This window comes from Rhinolophus sinicus, chromosome 16 (assembly GCF_057876585.1).
Source record: "Rhinolophus sinicus isolate RSI-liver-muscle chromosome 16, RSI-T2T, whole genome shotgun sequence".
Classification (NCBI taxonomy): Eukaryota; Metazoa; Chordata; class Mammalia; order Chiroptera; family Rhinolophidae; genus Rhinolophus; species Rhinolophus sinicus.
The window spans coordinates 113606042-113622144 of record NC_142516.1 but is presented as its reverse complement, the minus strand read 5'-3'; the positions used below and the strand labels follow the sequence as shown (position 1 = coordinate 113622144).

Genomic DNA, 16103 nt, shown 5'->3' with positions numbered 1-16103 from the left:
AGAGAACCTATTGTGTTAATGAACTATAGTACTTATAAAAATACACATTGGTTATAAATGTTGCTCTTGTGGTATCATCAGACAGAACATTCTTTGAATGTTTATAACTTTCAAGGACTTTAGTGTTGTCCCTGCTAAGGAGTGTCATTTTTTTTAATCCATTAATGTAATATTTGTTAAGCAAATGAGGATATTATTTAAATACAGCATTTTCCTACATATTAATTAGTAGCTCAATGATGAACGATTTGATTTAAAAATATGCAGAATGACATTAAGTGACAGGTTTTCTTTTCGTTACAATTTTATACAATGCATTTAACTAAAAATGTAGCTCTCCCTTTGCCCTGAAAGTAAGTTGTTTCTGCAAAACTTAATGCTGAGTTCTGTCAATTAAAAAAGGTGAAGACTTTGATTTTATGTTTAAAATACCAAATAAAATGAACTGCTTCATTGATTATATGTTTCCTAACTTTCAATTCTACTTTTGTTGAAATATAATTTTCCTGTAACGTATTACTCATTTTTAGCTTCCTTCCTCCTTGAAATACTTAGATTGCTCAAATTACTTATCTCCAAAGTAAGATCTATCCCATGTTGACAGACGGGCGTTCCATCTCAGAGAGATTTCTCATGGTGAAGAGTTAGTTCAGCTCAACCCATCAGTGATATTGAAAAATGATATGTAGCATATATCTTACTAACAGCAGAAAACTTGCACTGTCTTTATTTGCCAAAGCATTCATGCTCTTGATTTCACGATGGTATTTGCCAAAGCACTCATGCTCTTAATTTCATGATGATATTTTTAGTTTCTAGTAATTTGGAAAAAGGTAATAGGTGACAAAGTCAGGAAATAAAGTGTAAAAATATGGTGTAGAACTCTAGCTATATATAATACCTATAAAATGTATAGAAAGGCACATTTGCATTCCAATAACACCTGTGACATTTAGATGTTCTATAGAATTCCTGCTTTCAATCTTTGCCTGCAGATATGCTGGCATTAGTTCTCTCTAAATACAGTCAGAGACCTCACTCAGAGACTATATGGTGCAGCAAATGGTAAATTTTATGCTATTTTACCTTTTGCAATTCTTGGTTATAAAGTGGTTAATAAAATTATAATTTAGTTTAGAAAAACTGAGAAATTCCGAATTAAAATAAAAACAAAACTAAAACAATACAAAACAAACTTGAAATGACCATGGTTAAAAAACAAAAAAGAAAACTACAGCTTATAAAACTTTTACTTTACAGGATATTCATAACCACCATGGCCAACAATATTCTAACAATAAATATTAGATTTATGTCCTATCTTCTGAAATATACTTGCTTTTATGTAGATGGGTAGGATCTGCTCATTAACACAACAAATATCCTTGATTTCCATTTAACGATCTCACTAGCATACAACAGATTTTCATCCGCATAGTTCACCACACACTTGTTATAGATTTTTTTCTGACAACATTTATCTTTCCTGTTTTATGAACCGAAGCTCTTTTACGTTTTCTACCTCTTCCATATAAAATTCTCATAAATAATTACTGAATTTCAAAGGTTCCTGGCAGCTGGACACTTGATAATAGCGATTTCTAACTGATCTTAAAAGAAATATGATGGTGAGGTTAAACCGAAGACTTACAAAACAGCCTGCTTCTCTCTCTCTCTCTCTGCTTGTGACTTGGCATTTGTGGCATTGTACACTTATGCACAAAGGAAAAACCGAGATGTCAGTAACTTAACAAAAGTACTATGACTATAGGCAGAGTGCAGAAAAACGAGTGAAGAGTAAAGGTAGATGTTTGACAGTTTCTTAGAAATTATGTCTGAAAGAATGACGGGATTGACTAGAAAATCAGAAAGCAGGTTTCTCCAGAAGACAGAGCGATCAAAGCTTCTGGTCTCGCATGGGTACTCACCACTGCTGCATCTTCCCTGGAGGCTGGTGCTGACCTCCAGGTAGGCCAGCTGCCTGCGGACTCAGCGCCCGGTGCCTAGGCCCCTGGCTCTGCCTGCATGGAGAATGGTGGCCACCAGCCTTCTCAGGAAACAGCTCTTCTCAGGAAACAACTTTTGGCCTGGAGAGAGAAGGGCATTCCTTACACAGGGACCAATAAACCACTATGATCACACTTGCATAATCTACATATGTAAACTTGATTTCTATTGGCAATTCTTATGACTAAACATTTATCATCACATGAGCTTTAAAGCTGTTTTTCCTGGGGAAGAAGAAGAAAGAGGCTAAATTTGATATAGTTGTGCTTTTATAGCTACGCACTATTCACTAACAATACAAATAAAACACTGAATGAATAGGGTTGGTTACAGTTAAATAGCAGATCCATCAAGACGCTGGTTCTGGTCTTCTTGGCACTGGATTTCATTTTCATAGAACAGTCAAGTTGTAGTATTCAACTCTAGTGTAATTGTGTAACGGAGTACATCTAGCCTGTTTACTTTATAACACACATTACGAACTCTGGCGGTAACCAAAAAAATTAAACCTTATGAAAATAATTTTCCTTTATAAGATGATAGATTGTATTATTACTTCCAGAAGAGAGAGGGAGACAACACAGCTGTCTTTGGAAGCTCCTTCCCCTCTCCTGGGGTTCCTTTCCAATTTATAGACACTCTAGGAATATAAAAGTCCCGGCAACTTCTACCCTTTCACTTCTCTGCCACAGGGAAGGAGAAGGGACTTATGTGATTGGTGAATTTAGAAAAAGACTTTAGTCTTCTCATCTTCTTTTTTCTTGGGAGCTGGCCTCTCCTCAGAAAACACATGTTCTTTACTGTTGTCCTATATCCCACAAGCTTCTTCAGGGGCAGGTACTATCCACAGTGGAGGAGGTAGGTGGAGATGGTAGCCACAACTGGGGATACAAATTCAATCCTAGGGGTGTTAACGGTTCCCAGTGTTTTCTACCATGGTCATAGCCTCCCCTTGCCTACCTCTCCAGCCTCATGTGTGTGCTTCTCCTAACATACATCATCTCACTCCAACCAGAGTGGCCTCCTTCCGGTTCCTGGTAACACTGTACTCTTTTCTGCTTTAGGGTCTTTGTACTACCAGCCTCTGCCTAGAAGACTCTTCCCATTGCTTTTCACATGGCTGGCTCCTTCTCGCCTGCAATCCCGATTTGAAAATCTCCTGCTCAGCTAGTCTTCTCAACTACCCTATGTAAATGCCAACCTCTAGCCGTTACTGGATATTACAGTCCTCTGTTCACTTAACTCTAATTTAACTCAGTGTATCATCAGATTTTGGGCTTTTTGTTAGTTTGGTTCCCTCCCCTGGACTCCAAGCTCCATGAGGGCAGGAATCATGGTTGTCTCATGCATTACTACTACATAGTAAATATTCATCGAACACTTCTAGAGTAAATGATTGAAAAGTTATTGGTAGATACAGAATGTTAACAGGTATTTGATTCTTAGGAAATGTTTAGAAACAATTGTTTAAAATCATCATGAAATATTTTTGAAATGAGTATACAGGAACTGTATTGTTCAAATGATCCAGTCTTCACAGATCAAACATAAGAATACTCAGAAAAAAAAATGTTTTGCTGTGTCATATGATGTTAGCCTATAATAAGATGCCCGGAGGCAGTATGTATTATTTTCCAGCATGTATTTGGGAAATTTTGTACAAAGGAAAAAGTTTTCATAGGAAATACAGTATCCATTGAGTATTATCAGTAAATTCTGACACTAGAGACATTATCCGAAATGTTCCAAGTGGCTAAGTAGAAAACTGAACTGTCAATTGCAGCGTGTCCTTTGAGCATGTGGAGAACACGACCTGTTTTCCGACCATTCAAATGAGTGGAGAAATCAAGCCCCTCACATGACTTTTCCCTTTGAGCCAGCTTTGGTGGTAGGCATGGCTGTGATGTTGGCAACAGCCACGAAGACAGTGGCTGCAGTACAAACAGCACTTGGCAGCCTCAAAATAGGGGAGAAAAACGTAATTCTTAATATGTCACGAGATAGCAAGTTTTGGTGCATGGCAATTTACTCTGCAGATGAGTTTTTAGTAATTACATTTACCAAGAACTGTTTTCTCTGCTTATAATCGATTGTGTATCCTCTTATAAACCGTCTACTTACAGGAAGAATACAACAGCAAGCAGTGTCTGAAAACAAACACAATTTGAAACTCATTACTGAGTAAATGAAAATAAAATAGGGAAGGAATAGTGTCACATTTGTCCATTGAAGACTTGGTCCTGCTACTGTCTCAGATGGCCCAGCCTCAGACTCTGGGCTTTCCAAGGCCACTGGCAGGGATAGAATTGGGGACCTTGTTTGGTACTAGACTGTCTCTGATCTCAGTGAAATTATGGACTGATCAAAGCAGGAAGGTTTACAGGAGATGCAGAACAGACTAAAATCAGGTTGAACATTATCCCAAGGGACCAGAACGTACAAAGGAACTCACAATGCAGTCTGGTTAATAATTCTTCGGAAAAGGAGCCACACAGATGTATTATGCACTTCTCATTCTCTGGATTCTGGTGGGATTTGGTGTTTACCAACCACTTAGAGGAGATGCCAACTAGGAGGTTGTCAAGTTACATCTCAGGAAAGTCTTAAATGTTTTGGAGTAACTCTCAATATGTGCTCAAATGATGTCCAACTAAATTATAGATCTAACAGTAGTTCATACTTTATAGATGCTTATATTATGAACACTGGCCACATTGCTATAAACTCAATGCTTTTTGAAAGTAAGTTATCAAGGCAACAATAGTAAACAGATGGTGATATTATATATATAATATATATCACATAAAATAATAAAATATGTAACATGTAACAATATCTATAATATATACTAAAATACAACTATATAAAGTTGAATATATAAACACATTTTAATATCGATATATTCATAATATAAATAGAATATATAAATCTACTCATGGATATATATTTTTATCATGAAATTATATATAATCCTGAAGGCATTGAGAAATATATATCATTCTATCACTCTGTACTTCAGATTCTCATTGTAGTCTTTTTTTCTCAAAATAGCAGGAATTTAAAATATTTAAAAAAATAATTGCATTTATAAAATGATAAGCTTAAAACATATGCGATGCGTTATGATATTAAAAATATATGACATTGGAACTTCTTTTAGAGAATGCATTCCACTGCATGATTTGTTATCCTGGGTAGACACATACGTGTACATACACAGAGTACCTTAGAATGCTTCATTTCCAAAGTATGCATTCCTGGAAAGATTCCTGCCAATAAAGTGAGTGTGGCAGTGAGATATTTGAGCCTCTCAGAATTTGGATGCATTGCCAGCATGTAATGGAGATTAAAGCTAAATAAATGACCCTATAGTCAACCTTATAGAAAGGGCTATATTTAGCTTTTAGGGTAATGTTAACTTCACTGTGGTATTAGTAATCTCATCAACTTTTTGTTAGGGATGGATAAATAACTAGCTTTTAGTATGTAAATTACCAACAAAAAACGTTTTGCAGAAAATGGGTCAGGTTAGAGATGTAAATGAGGACTAAAATGTCTCATTAGGTTTTGAATTGCCTTTTTTGTTGTTGTTGTTTTTTTCTTTCCCTAAGCATTATAAATCTTGCAAGCTTTTGGGGTAATTTTCTTGCTTGAATAAGCTAGTAAGATCTTTTCCAATAATAAATGAACTAAAATACTTCTCAAAACTAATTCTGCTTGAAAAGATAAAGCAAATTAAATACTGAAGTATACTTTATTTTAAAGTCACTCACTATTTTTTCCTAATATTTTTAGGTAATAAGTTGTACAGACCACATGTGCAGGTTCACAATGGACATAGTGTTGAGATATAGAGAGCTATCTTTCAAGGCTCTCATTTAAAATCAACTGCATACTTGCAGGATACGTATCAGATCTTGGGCCAAATTGTTAACTACAGAATACATCCATCTTTTGTGAAGGAATAGATCTTTGACTTAGCACAAAGTATCTCTGGTTTTCTTCTGACAAGTTCTATTTGTACTTTCCATTACTAATCCGTATTTTCAGAAACAATACCATGCAAAAACATGATCTTGCTCACAGCACTGCTCTTCTGCCAGATTACAGTGAAATGATCACTGCAGATGCAAAAGCAAGGCAAAAACCGCTTTCGATCTTATGAGACACTAATAAACCAATGTCAGATCGCACAAGGAGACTGTCACTAGGCAGTTTCACATGTCTTACTTTTACCACACTGGTTTCTCTTCTGAAAACCACTAATGTATAGCAGTCTAAATTAGCCTTGTGCGACAGTGTATGAAGTGTTTGCTGGTTGCGTGCATCTGTCACAGCAGCACCAATGTTTAGGACAGTTTAACATATCAAACTCAAGACAGGGGTCTGAATTTTTGTCAGTCTGAAAACTGCAAGAGGGAAATAGTAAATATGCAACTATAGCAACTACCTATATTTAACTAGCTTAAAAATCCAAATGGATAGTGGATGGAGGGAAGGGGGTTTGATACAGTGTGAGGGATATAAATGATAAATGTCTAACTATTGCATTGTTTTGTGCACCTGAAACTAATTAAAAAAGCCAAATATTAGAGAAACCCAATTTTAAAAAAGAAAGAAAGAAAATCAATCAACCCAGTATCATCATTTGGTTTGTGTCTATGTTGGGCCTAAGAAGGAAGAAATGAAGTCAATGGTCATAAAACCACGTTACGATAGCTTTCTTTTAATCGTCAGCAACTACCAAGATCCCCACCCCCAAAGAACATCAACTCTTTTCAAAATACCCACTGCATCATTCGCCTGCCTCTTTGTACATCTTACCTGAATATTCTGCTCTAGCAGCCTCTGTTATGTTTGTAAAATGAAGCCTTTTACAAAATTATAATCTGTATATGTACATCACATTTTCTTTCAGAATAGGCTTTATTGTTTCATTAATTCTCCACATTAAGAAAAAGATTGTGATGCAAAATTCTTCATGAAAGTATCTAATTAAAATTGGTCTATGCTGCCTACTAAAGTTTCATAGGAATATCAAGATGTTCTCACATGTTTGAGCAAAGGATAAGTGAAGGAGGTGACAGCAGATTTCGAGGCTGTTCAGGCCTACTTTCAGTGGGTTAAAATAATAGAGCTACTTGGGGGTTATGTAGCTGTTTCATGTTGTTTATTTTGAAGGAAGATAGTTACTTCAGATAGACAAGACAGATAGTCTGAGAGAGAAATATGAGTCCTGACATGTATTTATATGGTCGACATACTGCCAAGTCACCTTTTTTTGCTCACTACTAAAATTCTATTATCTGCCTGCCTAAATCTTGCACAGCTTTTCTTGTCTTGCCATAGTCCCCTGGGTATTCCTTCCACTTTTGACCTTGGTTACATATTGAGAATGACCTCAAATCCTCTCTCAGTCTGGCCAGTCTCCTTCAAAGAACGACCTGCTTCACGAGGTTTCAGGAGGAAAGAAGACACATCATCACCCCTATACTTTTGGTTACAATTACCCATTGATATCTCTAGAATATGCACAGAATTCAATAGCGTATTTTCATGTATTTAGAGTTAATAATAATGGCTAAAATTCACTGAACTCTTACCATGTGCCAGGCGCTCATTTTGTCTTCTAAACAACCCATGCAGTAAGCAACATTATCCACCCCACTCTATAAATGCAGACAGCAACACTTAGAGAAGCTAGGTACCTTGGCTGAGATCATATAGCATGTGGTGGTAACAGCACGTGAATCCAAGAATGACGCCAAAATCCGTACTCTATACAATAAACACAGTGTCTCTGTCAGGCCCATGCTTCTTATAATACATTCTAGCTTCTAACATGTGCTGTCACCTATGTAAGGGGATCTAATGACAGAAGAGCTCTGATGCTGTCATGAAACCAGACCAGTATGTCTCTGCAAATAGCACCCCCATTCCCAGGTGGTATCTGAGGGGGCCCTTTTTTCCCCTGATACAAAGGTGACCATGAGCTGGAACCCATGTTCAAGTAGTAGTCCTTCATGCTCTGTCATTTATATGATTACCTAAAGGCTTTTGGAATATAATTATATGTCTTGGTAAAGTCTTGCCATAATGAGTTCAAGAAATCCGTTATCCATAATAATACCACAAAATTACTTAAATCTTTACAACATTCAGTTTTTACAAATAGGACCTCATTTTGTTCTCAAAGTAGCTCTAAATTAGGCAGAACCCATATGTTATCCTATTTTGTCAAAAGATTAAGAGAAAGACTGGAAGAGAAATTAATATTTACTTAGCATCCACTATTTGGGAACATTAAGTACTTTACCTAAAATTTTCCTTTGAATTCTCATGCCTTCCCTATTGTGTTCAAGTACGTAGTCACATTTTACAGAAAACATAAATAGTTCAGAGTTTAGTTAACAGCTTGTAAAGAGGGCTAGAATCAGAATTAGAAGCCGGATCTCTTTCCAAGACCATCCTCTTTTCCTTATAACTCAAGTTCAGTTGACAACACTCATTCAATGCTTACATATGGCCTATGTCATTCATTACATCATGCATAGGTAGGCATCTTATTCCTCTACACTGGTTTTCATTTTGTTTATGGAAAGAACCGTGTTTTATTAATATTTTCCTTGAATTACTCACAGCATGTACCATTTAAAGTATGCTTAAAAGGCCAGGTTAATTTAAACATCTGTGATTTGAATGTGGTCTGAAAATAAAAGAAGGCTTTCTTCATTTCTACTTTCATTCATTTACCCAGCAACTATGTCTTCCAAGCAATTGTGGACATATACTATATTCTTAGAAACACCATTCATTCCTGGGTAGTGACTCCTTAGATGAGCTATTAGGAGGGTCACCATTTGAACTCATTATATTATCCAATGTCTTCTGAGACTCAGAGAGTCTAAAATGACTTGTCCAAAGTTTTGACGAATAAGCAGCAAAATCAATCCTAAAGACACATCTTTGGACATCTCTCTGCACTGTACCTCTGTATAAACTAGTGTTTCTAGTTGTTATCTTTTTGTATATGTAGAAGTATAGATCTAAAAACTTGTAGGATACTATTTACTTAGTAAGCAGCCATTAAAATATCATGATGATAAATGAAATTTTAAAACATCATGTTAATTATCAATAACAAGTCATCAGCAAGATGATTAGTTAGAAGAAGAAGAAACATCAATAGGTTAGTGTAACTAAAAAACAATGGGCTTAATTCAGAAAACACATGCTATTTTTCTCACTGGTTTAATTGGTGTATACATGACCCATTATATTTTCAAAGTATTAATACAAATCAGATTTTTGCTCATGGATTTTATAACATTTCCCCCTGCCTCCCCCATCCAGTTGTTTTATGTGAAACATAATATTGAAAAAAAAATACGAAGGCCAGCTGCATCACAGCACATAGCATATAATGGGCAAATACTAAATGTTTAATAGGTGAAAGAGAACTGGCCAGGTAGCCTCATTGCACTGGTTGAACTGATCATTGCATAATATATAATAACATGATAAAAGGAATTATGAAGAACATATATATTTTTAGCCATGGATCTATATCCCAAAGGATCATAGAAAATATCTGACTCTTTCATCTCTACATACCCAGCATCAGGTAGAGAACTGGACCCAAGTTAGACACTCTATGCATATGTGTTGCATTGATGAAAGCTCCCTGCTCACAAGCAGCTTGTAATCCAAGAGAATAGATACATGAAGAATGTTTTTCACCGCTTTTCTCAATTCTGGCCTCAGTTCTTAAAATGATGGCCAACTTCTTGCAAATAATTGGGAGGAAGCTTTGTTTTTTCTCTAACTCACTTATCTATCAGGCGGACAAGTAACCCAGCCTCATGTGTTCTCCGGGATCCTGTCTGCCCATAGATTCCACTCCTACTGGGGAGGATGGGGTTTTCCAGCCCCAAGGGCAGGCCACATACCTCTACATCTGGCCACGGTACGCACTGTAATTGTAACTATTCCCAGTCACAGAACTAAAAGTCTGCATCTGGGGTAGGAAATAAGACGACGACCATGTGGGACTCAATTCTAAGTCATGTTCCACCTAGCATTACCACTTAAATCTTATTTGCATCCTCATCATCTGGTCCTTGTACATATTTCTAATTATTTTTCAGAATGCAGAATGCAGAGTAGATCACAGGTGAGTGATGACACTTCACTCAAACCTCAACAGAAGATAGGATATGTGCTTGAAGTTGTTCTATTTTTAAAAATAGGCCAATATGATTTTGTTGCTCAGTGGGAAATCTTGTCATAATTGTTTATCTAAAAGTTTGTTTTTTTTTCCCCAAATCATTTTTGACTTTTAACTGCTAATGTTTTAGCAATAATACTGTTCAAGATCTCAGAAAACATTATACCTTCAAGGATCTTAAGTTCAAATCTGTCCCTTCCCAACCCCACTCCAAGGCTGAGTTGTACATTAACTTGAACTATTATGCCTTATAGTTTTTACCTATCAAATTCCAGGAACTGGTGATTAGGATGATGATGTCATCATTTCTGGGAGTCAGTTCAGTTACAGCAGGAGAGAAAATGGGAAGACCACCAGATGGGAAGTCAGGAGCTCTGGCTTTACTTTACCCCTAGGTTTATGACCTTGGCCAAGTCATTTAATTTCTCTAAGTGTCAGTTTCCTCATCTGTAAAATTAGGATGTTAGATTGTCTTCTGGTTCTAATGTTCCGTTGTAGGAGTTTCCCATTGTGTCATAGGAGACTGGAAATCTCTAATTGTTTGAAAGATTGTGTTGGGAGACAGATTAGATTGTAAGGGATTTTGAAGCCTTACCTCATATAATGCTGTTAGTTAATGACTTTTTATTCATAGCTTTTAACAAAATTATCCCACTTTTTGGAGTGCTCCCTTTTCAGTATAATTTTTTTTTCAACCAAAAGAAAAACTAGACAAAACCCATGCATAATACACTATGAGAAGTGATATTTTGACATTAGGTTTAAGGCAAAGAAATATTCACCAATTTGCTCAAAGAAATATTCAGGCAAAGAAATATTCACCAATTTGCTCAACACAACAGTTGCTAATCAGAGAATAAATTTGAATCATACACCATGTTTGAGTGAACTCAAGACATTTGGCTCTGCATAGGTCATTTTAGTAAGAGAGATGAATAGGAACATTTTTATAGCTCTTCTGTCTGATATGCATATGCAATTTCCAAGTGTTTCAAGCAACTCTCATATTTTGCCTTTATTTTGTCCTCATGGTGTTTCTCCAGACTATAACTTTATTTTTGTGTATGTATTATGATACAACTTAGAATTGCATATTTGTAATATGTTTGATTTGGAACCACGTAGACCTATAGTAAAATAATAAAAAAAAAATGTCAAATGAGAACCTCTTGGTTTAAATCTCTCTAACTTCATAATATTAATAAATCAACTAACCATTTTGTGACTATAAATGTATGTTTTCAGTTCAGTTTGAATGCAAGAAATCCATGAGCTCTAAAGTAGTTTAAAAATTGGTAAAGACTATAAATGAATATATGACCTTAAATATAACAGTATATTGATGTTCAAATATTTGTAAAACAAATGTTTTCATTTTCAATTTAAAAAAAAAAAAGTGAACAAATTTTGTAGTGTCTTGGCTTGGGATGAAATGTATCATAAATTAACTGATACAAATGAAGGGAAACTACTATTTTTTTTTATTTTACAGGTGGGTTTTTTCTTTGTTTTACTTAGTGGCAGGTTTTCAGAAACGAGCTCAAGTTGTAAAGTTATAAAACAAGGGATAGGTATATTCGTGTCCATCTTGTGACGTGCGTTAAGGATTTATCACATTTTGATGATTCTGATAAATAGGCAGATATACTCGGATTCCTTTCAGCAGACTGCCAATGCTTATACATGTACTTCAAAGTGCATAGATGTACTCATGGAATCTCCACCCTAGCAAGGATCTGTGTGTGTGTGTGTGTGTGTGTGTGTGTGTGTGTGTGTGTCTAAGTGTATGTTTGTGTACGCATGCTTAGTCACATGCATTGAGAGTGTTTAAATTCTACACTGAGCTTTTGTATACATATACAGAAGAGACAAGTATCCCTTTAATAAACAAAGAATTAAGAATTAGGGAGCACAGACCTAGCTGGAAAGAGCTAGACTGATGAAAGTCCAAGCTGCCTTCACACCCATCAGCGAAATTTCCCTTCAAAGCATCTTATCCATATTACTGTCTTTATTCACAGCTCTCTAGAAATGGTGAGGGGAAGAAAAGAGGGAGAGGGAATTTCTTTCTGGAAATCTGTCCTTCAGTCTCTGACAGGAATGTATAAGAGCTGGTAGAAGTTCATGTCCTACTAATGGAAACTGGGTTTTGCTATAATGATTTCTATCTGAGAACTTACTGGTTGTATTTGCCTGATGTGTATATTGCTATATTCCATACATGCCTCCTGAATCTGATGCTATCCGTTCCTGCGTTCCCCACTGATTTGGTCAATAGCATCCATCTGTACTTTCTTTAGGATGGCTGTCCCATTCTCTAATCAGGTTTATAAAAGGTACATAATTTTATTATATCTCTTTTATGTTAGGCTGGTGCAAAGGTAATTGTGTTTCTTACAATTGTTTTTAACCTTTTAAACCAAAATTACTTTTGCACCAACCTAATATACACTTCTACTTCTGCTACACAAACACCATAGAGAATCAGTATTTCTTGAGTAATGAATCTACAGAAATATAGATTACGTATTTGAAATTTTTACATTTATTTACTTTATTAAGAATTATTGTTACCAGAGGGTAAAGGGAGAGGCGGGTAGATGAAGGTAAAGGGAATCAAATATATGGTGATGGAAAGAGAACTGACTCGGGATGGTGAACACACAATGTGATGTATAGATGATGTATTACAGAATTGTACACCTGAAATCTATGTAAATTTACTAACAATTGTCACCCCAATAAACTTTAATTTTTAAAAAAGAATAATTTATATTCATGTTTTGCTATGATCAAAACTAATGTGGCAAAGCTGGAAACATGCCAATACCTTTAGAAATAATCATTTGAACAATACTTATTTCCCTTTGAGGCTGTGTGGTGCATAAAGGAGAAAAGTCATCATATATATTCAAAAAAATTAAAATAGAAACATATAAATGACTCAAAAAAAACAGCTTTATATGGCAACTTTAAAAACTACTCAGATGTTTTCTGTATGAGTATGCTGTTTCAAAATTACTTAAATTCTCAGGTTTAAAAGGCTTGTTATATTTTGTACTTAATGGTTACTTACAAATAATTGTCCTGACCTTTAACCTATGGAATTTTTAACTGCAGTGCAGTTTGTATGCTTAAAATATTGTAGTTTAAGTCTATTTACCCCACTCCAGGCCCAAGTCATATCTGAACTTGAACCATGTCTTACAGGAAGTCAAGACACTCACTCACAAGTGTTCCTTGGGGAGAACCTAATGTTGTCTAATGTCCCTGTTCAAAAGAGCAAACTTAAAACAAGATATCACATTGATCCAGCCATCACTGGAAGCTGGGCCTTGTGGAGGCAACGAGAACTAACTGTCTGTCAGGAAGGGGAACCTAGTCACAACATCCATTCACACCCCTCACTAGCAAGAGACAGACCTTCTCTTGTCACCAGCTCTGAAGGTGCTCGCTTCACTGACACCATGCCCAGCAAGGAGAGGGAAAGGCTGCAGGGAACGAGCTGATGGCCACTCTCAAAGGACAGGGGAGGAATAGAAAGTCAGGAAATTTAAAATAAATAACACAACTCACTTTCTGATGTAAAGTGCCAAAGATTTCAGCAGGGAATGCAAATCCAGCACAACAGACCTTTGTTTCTTTCTCTCATATTTTGACATTCTGCTAGAATCACTTGATAGCACTTGCATTAAGCTTCATTTCAGATTCTTATCCCAAGTCAAACTACCAGAGGCAGTGGAGTGTGACAAAACTTTCCAAAAGAAAAGACCAGAATGAGTGCTTTGTTGATTCTTCATTCATTCCGTTACAGAAAAGACCGATTAAAAAATGAAAGGTCACGTTAAAATCAAACTTCATGCTAATAAAGTATTTTTCTACTATTATGAAAATATAGAGTAGGATTTCTAATTTTAACAAACTCTCCAATTATTCTTGTAATTCAAGTGACCTAGTGTGTGCTTTTTCTCCACCACAAATAAAGCTTCCCAATCTAAATACAAATGACAACACTGTTAGCTACCAGATTATCAGGAGTAAACCATCAGATTCAGTGAGGAGGATTTCACGTGGCACTGAGGGAAGCCGTAAGTAACCACAGTACAAGCTTCACACTTGCAATAATTGTGCAAATGCAAACTTCTCATAGAAATTCTAAATAGCACATTCTGAAAGCATGAAAGTGTGTTGGAAGAGTGATGCTAAGTGGCATGAGATATTTTCCATAGAGTGACATCGAGGATCTAAGAACAAAGAAATAAAATCCAGAAAACAGAATGTTAAATTGTATTTCCTATTTGACATTGCATTAGAGATATTAAGAGCGAGAGAGAGAGAGAGAGAGAGAGAGAGAGAGAGAGAGAGAGAGAGAGAGAGAAAACAGGAAAGAAATTAAATTTCTATTTTCACAGGCAATAATGTGTTGCACAATTTGCAATTAAAAATAAATTAGGCACAAAATCTGCAACAGATTGTTTTTAAACTTTCATTAAACCTCTTGAGTTATGCTGGTAGATGTAACGTGCTAACAGAAATGCTAGGGTTGAAATGAGTTTCTGGCATATGAAACAAAATTATGTCTTCAATCTACAAAAATCTAATTTACAGCTTAGCTGATTGGATGTAGCATTTTAACCCCATTTTGGAGGTTTAAGAATGGCAAGTGCCATAATCCTCTGTGTATTTTGATCACTAGCACACAAGCATGTAACATACTTTGTGTTAGGGGAACCTTTATCCAGGATGCAAAGCTGATGCTGAATTATAATCACATTAAAAAAGATTGCAAGCCTGTGGGTATTAAGCCTTGCACTCTCAAGCTTAGCCAAGAAGATTTAAGTAACCTACTCTGGGACCATAGAGATGATCTGATAAGAGTATTCTAAGACCTTGAAGCTTATATGTATCAGAAGTTTTGCATTCAAGGTCTCAAACATTAGACCTTTTGAGTGCTGATCAAAAGTATTTCTTTGCAAGTTCCAGCAATGACAGTTACAAGCAGATGAAATTCATAAGAGAAAAAGAGAGGGACAGACAATAGTTTACCCCTAAATAAAAGAAAATCATGAAGACCTAAAAACAGCTTCTGATGTTTTAGATGTTATTTCAGAATACTTTGCTTCATTTGTCTGAAAAAGATTTGTCAGATACTTCCGCTACTCGATTTAAATAACTTCAGTTATTTAAATGACAGATGCCATCTGTATCATAAAGCAGTTGACTATTTTGCTGAACTTTTTTTGTTCCAATGAATCAGTGAGTTATTTATAGAGCAGGTGCTGCTCACATTCAGTCTCTCATATGAGATACAAAAATAAAATAGAGATAGAGTTCAGAATTTATTTTACATACTCTTTCATAAAATGCTCATTGAACATTTATAAATTAAACTATGGTTCAAGAATAACATCAAATAATCAAGAAATACATAAATATTTCTCTATTGTGGATATGAGTGAATAAAGATACAGATGGTGGAGGGTCTCTAGGTGATCTGGAGCACGTGTCTTGAACCTCACATCATGCATTCTCTCTTCGCTCTTTGGTAATCAGTGAAAACTCGGGGAGCTGTTTCCCTTACATTCGTGTCCTTTTAATTTAAAATGATAAAGAACTACAATAATTTTACAATTATATATATATATATATGTATACATATATTACATATATATTATATACACACACACAAACATATATATATATATATATATATATATATAGAGAGAGAGAGAGAGAGAGAGAGAGAGAGAGACAACAAAGTGCATACACATTTTAAGAAAGAAAAAATAAACTGTATTAAAATTGTAATAATATGTACCAATAACAAGAGATGAATACAAGCCCTGTGTATACATGTTTTTGACACCCC

At 35.5% G+C, this 16103-nt stretch overlaps 1 protein-coding gene across 13 annotated transcripts in view; it reads right to left on the bottom strand.

Moving 5' to 3' along the window:
* Nucleotides 1-16103, bottom strand: part of TENM3 (teneurin transmembrane protein 3) — a 2441918-nt gene that overhangs the window by 1213948 nt on the left and 1211867 nt on the right. For all 13 annotated transcript variants that reach the window (XM_088793202.1, XM_088793205.1, XM_088793208.1 and 10 more), the window contains exon 5: nt 1929-2087. The gene's annotated coding sequence lies outside the window, so the exon portion shown is untranslated. The remainder of the gene's footprint in view (nt 1-1928; nt 2088-16103) is intronic.